Here is a 14,698-nt window from a genome sequence, read left to right on the forward strand (position 1 = left end):
CTGGTGCGGTGTGTAAACATCGCCACTGGAGAGACAAAGGCGGCCGAGCGTGGTGTTGGCCACCCACCCCCTTCGTGTGCCGTGCCGGCCTTCATAGGTGCTCGCTAACAGCACTTGACCCAACAGTCTGTTCAGGCCATACGGGGGATCTTTGTCTTTGTGGGTATGAGGGTGAGTGCGGGTGAGTGCGGGTGAGTGCGGGTGAGTGCGGGTGAGTGCGGGTGAGTGCGGGTGAGTGCGGGTGAGTGCGGGTGAGTACGACACTGCGAATGCACATTTGAAATTGGCACAGTTTGGGAGAAGAGGCCCAGACGCCCATTCTCTCTCTCTCTCGCTTTGTGCGGCGATGCTCACGTGGAGTGGGATGAGCTGTGTTTGGTCAGCTGCTTGACAGGGCTTGAGGGATCGCCAGCTAAGCAGTCGTCGACCTCATCAAGGACATGATGGGAATTGGCCGAGGCTGCTCCAAGAGATGTGCCCAGCACTAGCAATTCATATATGCAGCATCACTGTCATTCTATCCCTGGGTGAACGACTCATCATTCCACAAGTGATTGACATTGAACACTTTGCCCTGGTTGCATGTCTATCATGGTAGCATGACCGCTATATAATGAGGTGATGGATTTCAAATAATATGGTTATAATTAGGTGATATAATACTGGCAGAAACCATAATAAACTTCCATAGCCATAGGAATGTTGAGTTTCCAGTTCTGGCTTTTTTTAAGCTGCCAACGTGAGATGAGTACCAGGCTCCAGTGAGGAGAGCGGAGAACCACTCTGATGTTTATGATAATAATACTTGTAATTACAAGTCATTCGATTTTTCATCTGGAGTAATGGTATACATGCACACACATATACATGCAAATATGAATGTACAATTCAGTAGATAATGCTTCATTGATCTATAATTCCATAACACATTTTTTAAAATCACAGGCATTTGTCCCATAACTGAGAGAAAAATAATATTCTAGATTTGAAGCTTTCGTGACTGCAAGGATTCATATTCTTAGGTTTTTTCGGTAAAGTCACGTAGATAAAAAATTTAAATTAATAAAAGTAAAATAAAAATTAAATAAAAACGTCGTGATTTTTATTTTATTTTCATTTTACCTTTATTAATTTTTATTTTTTGCCTACGTGACTTTACCGAAAAAAACCTAAGAATAAGAAAAATCACATCTTTATCCTGCAAATTTGAATAACAGAGAAATGCAGCAAGTCCAAAACCATCTCAAATGAATCCATCGATCTATTCTTGTACCTCAGTAGACTTTGCGGCTAATCAAGCAGCACCTAAACGTGCTGCTCGCGATGCCCTTACACAGCAAGCAAGGAAACGCACACGCGCGTGCACTTGTTAAGTTTTACGCGACTCGATCATCCACATACCCTATGGAATGGCCCTTTAGAAGCAACAGCCACCTCTGTTCCGGCAGCACATCTCAATGGGCGCCATAAATGTAACCTGCAGCCAAGCGCAAGTCCCTTCCATGTAAGCCCTGCCCAGTGATTTACTCCCAAACGATCGTCGCCACAAAGCCTGCTCTCATTCACGGTGGCGCTGACCAACCACCCCTTTGGTCAAAGTTACCGCAAACAGTGGCCACTGTGCGGCTCCGACTCGGCCCGCTTCAAACAGGACGAACACTACTCACATTATATCCGCATCTGACAATTGGGAGCGGCACCAGTTCTTTAATCCGCGTGCTAAAGCGGATGCCCGTGGCAGTGTTGGCACGGCGGACGATCCTTGAAGCGTTTCGGCTGTCTCTGATGTTCTGCGACGAGACGATGTGCTTCACGAGTTAGGCAAGAGAAAACAGGTTGCCGGTCAAAAGAGTAACTTGTTGCGCGTGCCGGCACCCTAGGGCACTGGAAATCTTATCAGGCCGCTTATTTGCCCGTGTCCTTTCATGTCAGAGGAACGGCACGCGCGGCGCACCAACGACCTTGTTTCCATATCGCGCTCAGCAAACAACGCTCGCTGGGTCCAGGAGAAAAATGCGCACGCTCTGCCAATTACATTCAAACATTTGTGCAGATATTTTTACTACAATGGCGTACGTACGCGTTCCATTCAGTCGACCTTGTTTATTTATAGCGACGAAAGGGCTCAGTTTTGATAAAGGTAACAGTCAATGTGGCACGACACGAACCGTTATAAAACTTTGTTGCAATTCCTCTGCCATTCGCTGTAAATAAGTTAATTTATAATAATGCTGCACCCACAATGTTGTGGCAATGAATGTGGTTTTTATACAAACTTGGAATTAAAATATTTTAATTGCAATATATGAATAATTAAAACCCCATGCAAAGAGAGAAACAATGAATTTGGCCAAAAGGTCTGCAGTCAGACATGACTTAAAAAGCACACTCACAGACAACAGTCGCAATGCAGACAGATCAAGAACCTACTTGATGTACTGCCTCCTGCAGAAACCTTCATGGCCATAAAGATGGTAGACTCGTACTAATGCTCCCTGTGCAACGGTTTAGTAGTTTTTACACTGAATGTCAACCACTGCGAATTAGCAATAAATGTACAAGAAAATCCAAGGCAATATTTTTATTTATTAATATAGCATCTGAATAAAACACGGGAAAATGGGCATCACAGGGACACAACGAAAGGTGTGTGAAGAGATTTAAGTATGATGCAGTTGGAATCTCACTAGGTGTGCAGCTACGCAGAGCAGCAAGGCCGTCAAGTGTTTAAAAAAAACAATTACACATGAAAAATCTCAAATTTAGGCTCTGACAGGTTTTGAATTTCACTATCTCCACGCCCATGACTAACTCCCACGGAATGCACTCGATCTCGTCAGACCTCAGAAGCCAAAGCAGGATAGAGTCGTGACTGCTTGGATGGACAGTGTCAACAATGAAAAGCAGATTGTTATAGTATAACAAACTCAATTTATTGTACTACACGTCTATGTCCCCCGCCTTCACAAACCCGCACTGAGCAATATGCTGAAGTACGCTTTTTAAAAAACCCTACAAGCCGTACAGCACGGGGCAGGCGTCGTCAAGCAGCCGACTAACAAAATGGCTGTACGCACGTGCCATCTGTGGCGTGGCCTACGAGCAGCAGCGGCCCTGCGATGACCGTCTATCCACAGCCACAGCAGAGCAACAGCAGGTGAGGTACACAGCTGTTGTCAGGCGTTTACGAGCGAAGCGGGCGGACGGGGGGGGGGGGGACGTGGGGGTGACGGGTTGACGTGGGTAGCGTTGGGGGTGACACTCCAAGGTTACAGAAGGAAGAGTTGTGTTTCACCGGAGCTGGGGGCTGGGAGGAAACCATGCAGGTGCTGTGCTATTTATCACTCTGGGTGTTGGCATTGTCACTGTTGTTGTTGCTGCTGCTGCTGTTGTGGTGGTGGTGGTGGTGACGATGGTGATGTAAACAATAATAATTGAGATGAAGGAAATTGCTGCCAAAGAACAAATCATTTTTTTGTGTCTGATCTCGTCGTACCTCGGAAGCTAACAGAAGGCTTAAGTCTGATCAGACTTGTGTGGGAAACTGCCCGGCAATACAAGGTGTTGTCGTATGCTACAAGGTGGCCATCAGATAGCACTAAAACAATGCATTTTTTAATCTAACTGTGCAGAGGATGGAATACAACCACCTTTTGTGTGGTGAGGTTTACACATTGTGTAGCAAAATACTTGCAAAAAATAAAATGTATAAAACATCCTGAGCAGGAGCCTCTTTAAAAAAAAAAACTAGACACTCAGTTAATGGTTTCCTATTTAATCGTAAATGAATATAATTTTTTCCAATTGCGACCTGTGTTCTTCACGGTCGAAGGCCACCGTTCAAAAACAACCTGTTACCCAGCAGCGCGTGAGCGAGCGGCCATGCCAACGGAACGCCATCACATCCGGACGTCTGCGGTCCAGATGGCCCCTTTTGAGCCGCGATTCTAAAAAAAACGTCCCGTAAAGTCAGCCCGAACGTCCGTCGCTGGCGAACACGCATCGTACTCCACCTTACCGCTGAGGGGGGGGGGCAGGGGATGGATTTTCGCATGCCACCCCAAATGGGCAGCTCCACTTTGTTTTCTGGAGGGCAGCGTACTTGCAATTCTTCGCAGCCAGACGCATCTGTTTATTGTGAAATCAAACGCGCGCATGTGTTTCGAATGCGGGCGTATGCCTCGGCTCAGCGGAGGAGAAATTTACTGCGAGCGCTTTATTTGCAGGAATTCCATTCAGAGGCCGCAGGGGCAGGCAGGAGGAATCCCAGTGATATCTGAAAGGGGATAACATTTATGAAAACGCCCTTCACTGCTCTTGCCAAGTTCTGCTTTCTGGCCTTGTCTTTCATTTTGAAATACAACCATTTATTGGTAATATCTGAAAAACGTGAATGGAATGTTTTTACTGTCCAAAAACTACTTTTTTTACTATCCGAAAACATGTGCACTGTGATATATATACACGAACTTGCATTTTTGACATTTACAAGCGTGAGCAAGTCTTACTTAACTCAAAGCATCAAATGTTTTGAATGCTTACACTATTACAACACACATATATGAATGCTTGTCCAAGTGTTGACGCTCCCACCTGATCTATCCCTACGTATAAGCTGCACAGGGCCCTGCAAGTAAAGAGTCTCACGCATAAGGTCGTAATGCCCAAAAGGCCATCCACAGTTTGCTATTTTCAAAGGTTTCTATAAAGAGAGTTATACATGTGGAGTGAGCAAGAAGGTCAGAGCTCACTCCGAGAGACAGTATGCTCCATGATTATTGGTTCACTGCACGGCACAGATGGAGTGGTGAAGGCTCGTACCAATGAAAGTGAATCGTGTGGGCGATGAAGTTTTCATAGTTAAACCTGTCTCATTACTCAGCTTAAATTGACACATGCACACTTGGCCGATCAAACCGTGCCTTCCCTTCAAACTCTTAACATTTCAACTCGACTACCATGCAAGGCGTACTTACAGAACTGTTCTGTACATTTCTAAACCCAGGTTTGTTTTGGTGAAATATAAGTTTTAAAAAATACGCGTTTCACATTTTATTACACAATGGCAAAAATAACTGCCATTTTCCACTACATTCATCAAAAGAACCACGCAAATGCAGCCAGAAAAGTTCAGCGCTTGCCCTTATCTCGTGCCATCGTTAACAAAATAGACCACGTGATGTTGCAGCTTTTAAGTTGCTCTGTGCAAAGGACATATTGGGAAAATTGAGTTTGTGGGAAAAAAAACAGGGGGCTTTCTGTCCGTTGGACCTCATTTCCTTTGGTAATTGTTTCTGACCTGTGCTGCCCTCCGACACAGCAGGCCCTTTCATTGCTGAGGGCACGCGCAGGCCGGACGAGGTCAATAAAAATCCACAACTCCCGCTTCATTCACTCGAGTTTTGTTGATTTCTGGGAATGATGCTCTTTATTTTCCAATTTTATTTATTGCTCTTTTTGCTGTTAGTTTTAAAAACCCTCATTAGGCCAACCCATTCAAGAGTCAGGCTCATAAATAATTCCGATTGCAAGTGGTATGCCAGTTTTAAGTTTTAATATTTCCCTGCTTTGGATGTCTGATTTGTAAGTAAAACTCACTTGGCTGCATATAAACTAGACTTGAAATGTTAAGCAAAATGCAATAAATAATCACCTGCAATTGAAAGCAATAACATGTTCAACACATTTTCGACTGACAGTAGATCCATGTTATCAGATATTTCCATAGATGTGGATAGGATGTGTTTTATTTGATATCATAACTTGCACTTTTATTAAATACAAATCTATGTTTGTCACCGTGACCCAACATAAACAACAGTGACATTTTTAAGCACGAAGAAATACCAATGAATTACAAACCATTTATCAGACATTGTCAAATGCCTTTAAATAAAAAAAACATACAAACGGGCTCCAATCGACTAATTTATTGGTACTCCATAAATGTGCCATTTGCCCTGAGTGAGAAAATTTAAGAGCCACAATGTTAGTCTACGAATTTTGTTGTGTTGATGCAGTCACAGTGCCGTGACACCGAATTAGCAAGGAGCAGGGAGATACGGGGAGGGGGCTGTTTATTTTTCCGGACAGGGAGGGGCCCTGGGGCTGCAGGTAATATCCTGAAAAACTTGCAAACAGATACCCACAACAGATAAACAACGAGAGAGGTGGATAAAGGACACCAGGGGGAATTCGTTGGCAAGATTCGACCCAAAACACAACAGCCCAACGCAAGCGAGCGGAACCGCCAAATTGCACGTCAACACGAAACCGTTGTTGTGCGAGGCATCTGCTTCTTCCTGAAGGACCCCACACGGACTGGGATCTGCTCAACGTCGTGGGCGATTATGAATTTGATGAGGTTGTAAAGCAGTATTTCTGTAAACAAATCACCGAGAATGTGCCCAATCTTGTCAAATCTCAGATGTTAAGCAGGGTTGAGCCTCAATAGTGTTTTAATGAGCAATTCCTATGCATAGCAGATGTTATAGGATATGTGGCTACATGGTGGGCCACAGATGTGCAATATTTTCCATTGTTGCTCAAAACTTCTATGCGCTTACGTCGATGCTCCACACCTTCCACAAAGTGCATTGACCAGCGTGGTGAAGTACGGTAAAATATCCCCTACGGTCCGCACGACGTAGGAGACGCCTTCATCGGGTCTGCCAAGCAACGTGCAGACACTGCTGCAGTGTTATAGGGCAGGTCATAGCCTCGACGGCGATGCACCACCAAGGCTTCGTTCACACACTTATGCATCTCAACAGGCGTTGCAATGCAGTGAGACATCCGTTAAACTATGGCAAGAGTGAGCAGAACGTTGAACAAGAGGAAACCACTATCAATCTTCATCGGAGTCTGAACATTTTCATCGGAGCATGCCGATTATTGTAGTCCAAACCACTGCCGAGCGTAGATAACAACTTGCAAGCATAGAGGATTATATGTAAAGCCATGGTAAACCGTGTAGAATTTGTGTAAGTCGTATTAAACTACAGCTTTACGATCAACCAACCATGGCATTTTAATATTAAGCTGATCAAACCAAAGGGTTGTTTTCCTGGAGTTTTCAAAAAATGCCGAACTTTTTTTGTCCTTTAAGGATTCCTAAAGCAGCAAATCGGTACATTCAACGTACAAAGTATGCAGAAAACACATCGCCATTTCAGACCTAATATCTCTGTGGTTCAACTGTCACTTAACAGATGCAGGCTGAAGCCTACTGAATAACCTTTCAAGTGGTAAAATTATGACAAAATATTAAAAAAATTCATTGTCGCATAACAGCGCATCCGAAATAACCATGCGAGTGTGGCGTACGCACAAAGGTAAAAAATATATAATTTTCCTACCACAAAACTAATAATCGGTGTAAAAGCACTAATTTCTGATGTCTTCTGATAACTTAGAACACCTGGACTCGTCTTGTCCTGATGTTATGAAACAACAAAAAACTATTTGGAGCTGCACTGGCATAACAGTGCAAACACAACTCTAAAGCACCTCATCACATCCTTCATTAACACAGAAGATAGGCAACTACACACCTCCAATTAGCACGGTTACCTCCGTATGGTGCGAAAGAAGTTCAACATACGTACGTACATATTTTCTGTTTGCAGGCAGTATAGATTGATGATGAGAGAAAAACAATGTGTTTTTTTCAACAACAGATATGCGGTCAGGTTACATTCACTTGCGATGGAAAACACATGCAGCCGATGATCACCGTTGCCTTGCCGCCTCTGCAGACAACTATCATGGTGTCTGGCAGGACCTGCTCTCTCCTGCCATCCTGGGTGGCTTTTTTCACCGTGCACTTACCTCCACATCCAAGGCTCGTCTCGCCGTCAGCCCACCCAGGTGAGCCGAACGGTGCGCGCTGATCTTGCGAAGGGAGCTGCCTGCGTTTGCTCGCATGATACACCCCGGGCTCGACGCCGACTAGCGATCTTCGCGGCGTTGGCGCACCATGCGCCGCTGCCATGGTCCAGCGAATGCCTTTAGGGCTTCGAGTGGTCAGGAGGAGCACGCCAGCTCCGCTAAGCTGATCGGCCATGCTCGTGACAGTTTTATTTATTTTGCACTCAGCGAGGGAGGATACGTATACGCTTCACAAGCAGCTCGGACTATATACGTGAGCAATGCTGCTGTCACATCCAGCTCAGCTGTTAGATTAGCGATGCTCACCACTGTGTTGGGTTGTGAGGTCAGGCTTGTTCCAAGGTCAGCTGAACCTCGTCAATATCGACTGCCCTGAATTGGCCACATGAGCCTGTCCGTTGAAGCTCCATCATTTGGTAGGAATCCAAATGTAATGTGTGATGGAGAGACTGGTGCCGATCATAGTAACGTGGAATTACCAACACTGTTTAAAATCACCAAAGAAAACGAACACCTTCCAAGGCTCATTTGACCACATGATTGGGGTGGGTTATCACATAACTGAAAAAACAAGTAGCTCTTGCAACAAGAAAGGCATGTGTGATCATTTCTAGTCGACGATAATGCATGGCCTTCCAAATATTCAGAGAATGGTCCTTGTTGCAGACGGGGAGGATAGCCCAGCACACAACGAATGGGAAATTTCAGTTACAATCACTGTGGAATCTTTGAGAAAACCCCATCACCCAATGCAGATTATGTGGAGGCGGTGAAGTTTCGTGAATCGTGAAAGTATGGGCGGAACGCAGGCAGTCGGGGCCAATTGGCAACGCGGTGCGTGCGAGCGAATGCGACAAAACATTCCGCACATTCTGCAGCTAATTTACACCACAGCAACACATTTATCTCAATTGCCAGCTCCACCTCCCATCAGATGCCTATGTTGGCAATCACAAAGAAGAAACCCAGCAGCAAGCCGACCATTCAGGGTCACGGTCAAAGTCGTATCGTAATAATGCCCACTAAATACTATACTGGGCTAGTAAATGGGACCACAGGGCTTCTGTCCTAATGAGCAGCACACTGCATCATGGCTACTCCCCTGCAAAGAAATCTAGAAGTCCCGAGACTATTTAAGAGTTATGGTCCTGCTATTGGATGTCTGACCTATTACTTTTTGAGTGCATTTTTATAGAGAGGAACCCAGATTCCCTGGAGAAAACATATATACGCACGAGGGTACAGCACTCGGAATTAAAGACCTAAATGGGCCTAACCCGAATTACAATCCAACGCTAAATAGTCGTAAATGGCAATAGCATTTTTCCACAAGGAGCGACTTTAAAAAAAATTATTGTGTCTGTTTTTTTTTTCCCCCAAGCCACACAGCGAGTTGGCGGCAGGGCTCAACGCCTCGCCTGGCAAACCTCAGAGCTCGCGCACCGACGCTCTTTTGGGGAATGTGCACAAAAAAAGCCGTGGCGTGTGCAGCTGTACAACCGTCGGGCACCAGAGAGGCAACTCCACCAACCTTTGGCAAAAATAGGACAAGCCGGGTCACAGTAGTTCGCTGACGGTGTGTCTCTCGATCATACGTTGAACGCTCTTTGCCAGCTATGTGCCCTCCACTTCTTGTATTTCAGAGAAAATTACACACGAGGTAGGTGGTTCAGTCTGACTGATTTGCACAGCCATCTTCCCCTTGAGACTAAGGCACGTGCTTAATAACGACAGGCCATGAGTGAGAGCGTTTCAGTGCCCAATGGCAGGATGGTGCTTACCTCCTTTGTCGATCCCAAGCCAATCGCGGATATTATTTCACCCTCGTATGCCCAAGGACCAAAGTCTCTGTAGAACAACCACTGTTGCTTTCTCATCGAGGGGCATAAGCCCGGTGGTACTCAATCAACTATAATACCGGAGATAGATAATTGACAAGCACGCTTTTTTTTCCGGCTTATCTCAGCTTGTTCGTTTAATACCAGTAAACTGTTCCAATCTAATAAGACATACGCTACCTCGTTATGGCTCCCCGAGCCAAGGGCAATATGCATTGGATGCTGCCACTGTCACGAAATGCCAGCTGCAACGCGACACAAGATAGGCCCATGAGCTGCAACTCTCTGGAAATCCGAGCTCCTCCAAGCCTGCCATCCCAGATGCGACTTATCTCGAGGCGAGCATATGGGCCGTGCTGGAAGGCAGCCTCCATTTGTTCCCCCGTTGCGAGAGAGAGAGAGCGCGCGCTGAGTGGTGCAGAGTGGCACGGCGATGATGTCGCTTTTCACCACGGGCTGCGATGGACGCTCCCGTGTTTGTTTGGGATCGAGTGGCAGGTAAGTGACCCCCGTGGGGTCGGGGGTCAGTGCCTGAGGTTAAAGGGCGGTAGAGCCATGCAGCACCACGCGCGCCGTTTTGATGTCAGATACCCGAGCGTGCTTCTGTCTGTATAGCATTACGCCGATGTCTGTTCCGGTGGAGACTTAAAATTTGCGAGTATGACGAGTGCTGCTGGTTCCTACGGGTCACATCAACACAATCCCGTCTGTCCTCGTGGCCTAGCTTGCCACACAACAACCGACTGCTGCCAGGACTTCAGTCATCCCATCAGGATTGGTCACGCAGTTTGGGAAAGTCCTGTGAGATTTGGTTTGGGGTTTATGATGATTAGGAATGAAGTGATGTCAGAGATATATTACAATCGCGTGAGAATTATGGGCTGGATATATACTTAAACGTGATCCAGAGTATATGGGATATTTATCTTAATGCTGCCAACAAAATGAAAAACCTCGTAACTTAAAGATGGGTCTCTGCCTTCCTACTCCTTTGAAGGTATTCCATGAATTTCATGGTAATGCCACTGCTCATCATGGTATGGTGACAGAATTATACACGAACATGCATCGACTGGGTGGAGCGGTGGCACAGTGGTCAGCACACTGTGCTATAAAATGGCGTCCTGAGTTTTATTCCCAGTCACTGCTATTATGTAACTTGCTGACCCATCCCTACTGGACATTTGTGAAAAAAGAGCTTCATAGTTCAGTCTAAATAAATATTCAGACTCAGTGGCGAGGAATATCCAAATTAGAACTGGGCAACCTCAACACCTACACAGTAAAGTATGGTCGAACAACTCCCATCACTGAGACTGCTTGATGAAAGGAGGCCTTCATCAAGCAGTAGATTGATATTGGGCTGTAAATTATTAATAATTATTATGCACATAAGCCATCATTAACGTTACATGAAATAAGCAGATTACAATTAACGCGCGTGTGTCATTTACTTAATTGGTTTAACCCAACTGAGATTTAACATCGTTTTGAATTTGAGAGATCAGAGTTGTGCAGGGACTATCATTGAGCTTGACGCTGCAGTTGTGGGTAATTTAAGAATTTTTGGTGTGTGAGTTATGCCCCACGGTATCTTTAAGATGCCCTCCAGAACCCTCTGGTTCATTATGCCTTTATTAATTCCCTTTATAAACTCCCTGTTCTACTATTAGGCAGGGGGACAAAAAAATTAACGTACTGAACTTTAATGAAGTCATTTAATCTTCACGCAGGAATAAGCCTGCACTTAATAATGTAAAGATACAATAGTACATTTCAGGTTTAATATTAAGCGAATGGCAGTTATAATCGTTAAAAGTTGCAGTGCAAATTATAAGGAATTTGGTGAAGAGTATCGATCCTTAACGGGGTCAACCGATCCAAACTGAATCCGGTTGTTTGCGTTACCCAATGAACAAATGCACAGCGGTGTGCTTCTTGGAGTTTAACGATAGAGATTGCATTAGCTCGGAGATTAAATGCCGTAGCAATCCAGAAAACACGGACCACCAAAAGCATAAATGGGGAAAAAAGCAGAAAAAGACAACAACAAAAAGCGCGAGAAATTTGAGACGACACAGGAGCGATAAACAAGAACGACATTTGCTCACACACACACAGGGGCTAAACAGCCGTCGAAGTTTAGTGCCTTTATGATTGGAAAATGTGAGCCAATTTTTTTTTATCCCTGACTGAGTTTGGTACCATGAGACATGGATAAAAAGACCTGTCTCATTTTCCTTCACATTGCGAGCTTTTAGACATATATAAAGCCTGCTAATGCATCTTAAATAACAAAACATTTCTGGGTAAAATACAGTTTCTGTAAATGCTCAACAAAAGTGCTGCACGTGTTGTGGTGGTAGTTATATAAGCCTGTAGCTACACTATGGATGGATACAGAACCATCTGATAAAAGCCACCACATGAACGGACTCACGCACGCCTACTGAAGTCATAAAGTGAAAAGACGTTTATCTATTGCTCGTCCGTGACATTTTCAGAGGAGGAATATAACTTATTGAATGGCTGAACAAGAAAATGTAGCGATTGGCAAATACAGGCTTTGAAAATAAAAATGGCAAAGAAAACTAAATCTACGAAGGGCTTCCACTAGTGGGAGCTCTGGAGAGCCCCTCGAGAGCAGGAGTCAGCAACCTGCAGCTCCAGAGCCACGTGCGTCTCTCTAAGGGCTGCTTCGTGACGTTTTATTTTATTTATAAAGATCATCGTCTCGTATTGACATGCATTGCGGCTCTTGAAATATCGAGATTTTTTTTTTTTACGAATTCGCAAAAAAACGGCTCTTGTTTTTATTTTGGTTGCCGGCCCCTGCTCTAGAGGGCATTTTGGCCGACACTTTCACACTCCAAAAAGTTGTAAAAGGTGGAAGTACCCACACTCAACCCCACCACACCGTGACCTGCAGATCGACTGACCGCGGTGAGCCCATTTAGACTGCTGGGTGGACAGAAGCGGAGGGATTTAAGAAACGTACCCATTGTGTCAACTGCCGCACCAGGAGATCGAACCGGCGACTTCTGGATTGCAAGTCCAGCGTGCTAATGATTACACCGCGGCAGCACCCCCAATAATATTATCATTAAAAACTATAAGCTGAGAAAAGAAAAGGTTGAGTTGGAGCAGCCTGTACCATCACGGGCCGGTGCCACCTCAAAGGAGACCACAGAGAGACAAGGAGGAGAAGACAAAATTAGAGCTGTCAGTCATTTTCACGAGATTGCCAAGAGCATGTTATTGCAGGCACCGGTGAAAGAAATGAAAATATTTAGAGAGGAGGCAGCTATGAGACAGAGCTTCTGCCACATAAACTTCTCTAGCTCTGGCATAGCCTCGAGTGGCATGCAGATCACCGGGCCCTGTGTACACATGTGGGCCGCCCCTAAGTTCCCTTTTTTCAGCTCGTTTTGCTTGCTTAACCTCCGCTAATAGAATTAGGCACCGAAAGTGACAAATGGGTCGCAATCACAGCAAGCAGCACGCCGCGGGTTCAGGAGGTCACAACGCGGAGTGCTGTCGATAAGCACCGAGCTACTGCGAGCGTCGGGTTCACTAGAATAAAAAATGATTGAATAAATGTATAATAGAGGTTTTTGGGTTAGATCGCGTAAATATATAAATGTGTCGTTAAAATCCGCCACCACCCGACACAGCCAACCAGTAAGGGTTGTCACGTAAACAGAACGTGCCAATTCGTCACTAGTACAGCACACCGGTGTGTTGGAGAGCCAAGCCACAACACGTGGCTTGGCTCTCCAACACACCAGTATATTTACGTGATCTATCCAAAAAACCTCTATTATGGATGATATTGGTCGCGAAAGCCGACGTGTTAAACTGAATAAATGTAATATAAAAAATCAACAAGGCCTAAGATTAGGGTCGGCTGTCGGGAAAAGAGGCTTGCAAAATGAGCTGCTTCACAAACGATGCCAGGGCGCTGGAGATTGAAAGCAGGTGCCACGTAGTTTTTGCTGAGACGCGCGTTCTCCCGTCAGTGCAAAGTCCCTTTCTCATCTGGCCCCATTTTACGCAGCACCGCCACACCGTACCAGGACAGGAAGCAAAAAGCAAATTGGTCGGAACTGAATCACAAACAAACGTCGACTGCTGTGCCCTACAAATCCGAGAGCTTTTTTCTCTTTAAGCTTTTGTTTTGTAAGCGACGTCTCAATCCACACGTCGGGCCTTTATGAGGGCCGGCCGGTGGCTGAGTGACACCCACTTCCCACCCCCTCAATTTCCAGCTGCGCCAGTTGACGTGGTCATTCGGCAGGACGCCCCTCCCTGCCGACGCCGCTCAAGACTGACCTGGCCTGCTGGGTCGCGACCCCCGGCCATTTACGGGGACTTAATTACGAGCCCTCCAATGAGGAGGAATGTTAAGCCGAAGCACGGTCAAGACACAGGCCCCTAAGCCACCGACAAAAGATAAAGGGTAGCGAAAAACAATATGGCTGGGCGTGCGCGGTGGCAGGGCAGGACGCGTTTCGAAGGCTTTGATGAGTGCGCGCGCACCGCGTGTTCCTGCCAGGAGTCGAATCGCGCTTTATAGAGATGCTGTTTGTTTCAACACTGGTAATTTACTGCCCACGATTGGTGTGCACGGAATGCAGTTTGATCTCCCAAAAGGGGGTGACTTGTGGGTCAGACTCACGCACGCACATGGTTCAAAATCCAATTCCACCCATGCTCAGAAGTGTGCAAATCACGCACGCATGAACCTGCATGACCGCACACGTGCTGTGGCTAAAATGCCGAGTGTGCTCTGTGCGCAGCGTGAACCCAGCCCACTGGGAGTTGGCCTCCCCTGGGCTTGCTGACCTGCACTTCTCTCCGCACCCCTTCTCCCCTCCCATGAGGCTCTCCAATACAAGCGTCGTGCTCACATGGACGGGGCTACATGCAGACAGGTGTGGGGCGTGCTCGGTTAGGTCAGCTCAGAGGAG

The 14,698-nt window shown here is 45.9% G+C and overlaps 1 protein-coding gene across 2 annotated transcripts in view; it reads right to left on the minus strand.

Moving 5' to 3' along the window:
* Positions 1–14,698, minus strand: part of LOC133342906 (rho GTPase-activating protein 7-like) — a 153,631-nt gene that overhangs the window by 62,640 nt on the left and 76,293 nt on the right. The gene's annotated exons all lie outside the window — the stretch shown is intronic.

This window comes from Lethenteron reissneri, chromosome 16 (assembly GCF_015708825.2).
Source record: "Lethenteron reissneri isolate LAM-NWPU_2019-01 chromosome 16, ASM1570882v1, whole genome shotgun sequence".
NCBI classification, from domain to species: domain Eukaryota; kingdom Metazoa; phylum Chordata; class Hyperoartia; order Petromyzontiformes; family Petromyzontidae; genus Lethenteron; species Lethenteron reissneri.